Here is a 2,500-nt window from a genome sequence, read left to right as displayed (position 1 = left end):
GTAAACAATTTGCAAGTCATCGTGCCGGACTGCCAGCGATCGCTATTCCACGGCTGATCATGCTTCTGTTTCAATTTGATTTTATAGGTTTATTCTTTGTGGGAACTTGCGTTAGAGATTGAAAGTCTTGTCACTGTGTGAAGGAAAATGACGCGAAAAGAAAAAAAGAAAAAATCTCTTTCAACCAACATTCACCGAGAATCGAACTCGGGTCTACGATTTTGAAGACTGTCGTGCCAACCGTTAAACCACATACGCTTTGATAGGAAATGATGATCACGAATAAGTTTCTTTGTTCACAAACACTGATGCACGGACATGATGATGCAGCTCATATTTCAAAGGCCTTTGTATTATTATTATTATTATTATTATTATTATTATTATTATTATTATTATTATTATTATTATTATTATTATTATTATTATTATTATTATTATTATCATTATTATTATTATTATTATTATTATTATTATTATTATTATTATTATTATTATTATCATTTTTATTATTATTACATTTAATACCATTACCATTACCCTTATCATTATTACACAATACCATTACCATTATCATTAGGCCTTTTTTCCGGTGCCAAGAAACTGTCTAACTACACTACTAACTACACTAGAGGGTGTCGTTTTTTTCATTTGCGACTTTCTCCGGGCCGATCGCGACAGCAACTCTGCCGATGCTTCTACGCTGTTGCCACATGTGCGGCTCCACCCCCATTCCTAGGAATTGTACTCGAGTTGACGAGTCTGATTTTGTTTTTGAATTGTATCAATTAACAAATCACTGGTTTACTGATGTAACATTAGGAAATAACAATAAATACAAGTTGTTAGTTATCAACATCTTCAAATTACAAATCAAACGACGGAAAACTATTGAAATCAGTTGAAAATGCGCGGGCCCTAAGCGCCTCCCATCATACTTCTTCATTCGTCTATCGACAATGGTTTCGAAGGTCACACTTCTTTAAATATTTTGAAAATGACACTATTTATTGATTGATATCAACTACATTCTAAAGGATATATGTTTATGTCAGCATATTCAATCATATATACTTAGTAAGTAAAATGAGTATGTAAAACCTAATATAAATTTTCATAATATTCTTTTGACCATTCGAACACATTCTGTAAATAAAACATGAGATACTTCCCCGTATATTATTCGTCATGGAACACTTTTGGAGGACTGAATATTGCCCAAGATTAAAGCATAAATGATATAAGAAAAACAGTAACAAGCCTTACATGACATATCGCATAAAATGTACACATACGAAAGATAAATCTGAACCTCGCTCTTAGCCGGAGCCCTATTAATTAATACGAAAGCATATAAACCTTAAACTCTATATTATTATATATGGTAGTAGTGTATATTTCTAATATATTTCTCCATATATGTATATATATACATATACATACATAAATGCATATATATGTATATGTATATGTATATGTATATATATATATATATATATATATATATATATATATATATGTGTGTGTGTGTGTGTGTGTGTATATATATATATATATATATATATATATATATATATATATATATATATATATATATATATATGTGTGTGTGTGTGTGTGTGTGTGTGTGTATATATATATATATATATATATATATATATATATATATATATATATATATATATATGCATGTGTGTATACATATGTTTAAATATATATGTGTGCATACTGTATATATAGGTATGTATGTATATATACATTTCTTTATGTATATATATAATATATATGCATATATGCACACATATACACATATATATATATATACACGCGCGCGCGCGCGTAAATACTTTCAAACTAGTATTTAGTGCAATAATATCCTCATTAACATCATTAAAGTTACTAATATTGCACCATACAGTGCAGCATCAACTTTGAACTTCCCATTTTCTTCCAGTTTTAGAACGGGCAGAGGTGCTCCGCGCGCTCTTCAGCCAGGTGCAGTTGCTTATATATGTCTCCGCCCCCATAAATAGGGGCGGAGTCATGGGAATCTGTAGTACTACACCTCTTGGCACCGGAAAAGAGGCCTAATATTATTATTATCCTCTTTATTATCATTTTTACTATCATTATTACCATCATTCTTATTATTGTTATTATCATTATTATAATTATTGATATTACTCTTAATATTATTATTATCACATTTGTTGTTAACATTATGATATCATCATCATTCTCATCCTCATACTTATCATCATCATCATCATCATGACTATAATCATTATTATTATTGTTTTTATTATCATTATTTTAGATTATCTTTTCATTAGTCACCACTGTTATCATCATTGTTATTATTACTATTATCATCATCATCGCCATATCATCCGGACCTTTGCGTCCAGAGGCTGGCTGCTTCGGGCGGCGAGCGAGCCCTCCTGCAGGCGAAGGCGATGCCTCTCACAACTCAGGTCATCGCCAATGCTGTCATCACAAT

The sequence above is a fragment of the Penaeus vannamei genome, unplaced genomic scaffold (genome assembly GCF_042767895.1).
Source record: "Penaeus vannamei isolate JL-2024 unplaced genomic scaffold, ASM4276789v1 unanchor306, whole genome shotgun sequence".
In the NCBI taxonomy this organism is placed as follows: Eukaryota; Metazoa; Arthropoda; class Malacostraca; order Decapoda; family Penaeidae; genus Penaeus; species Penaeus vannamei.
Note: the sequence above shows the minus strand (reverse complement) of the source record.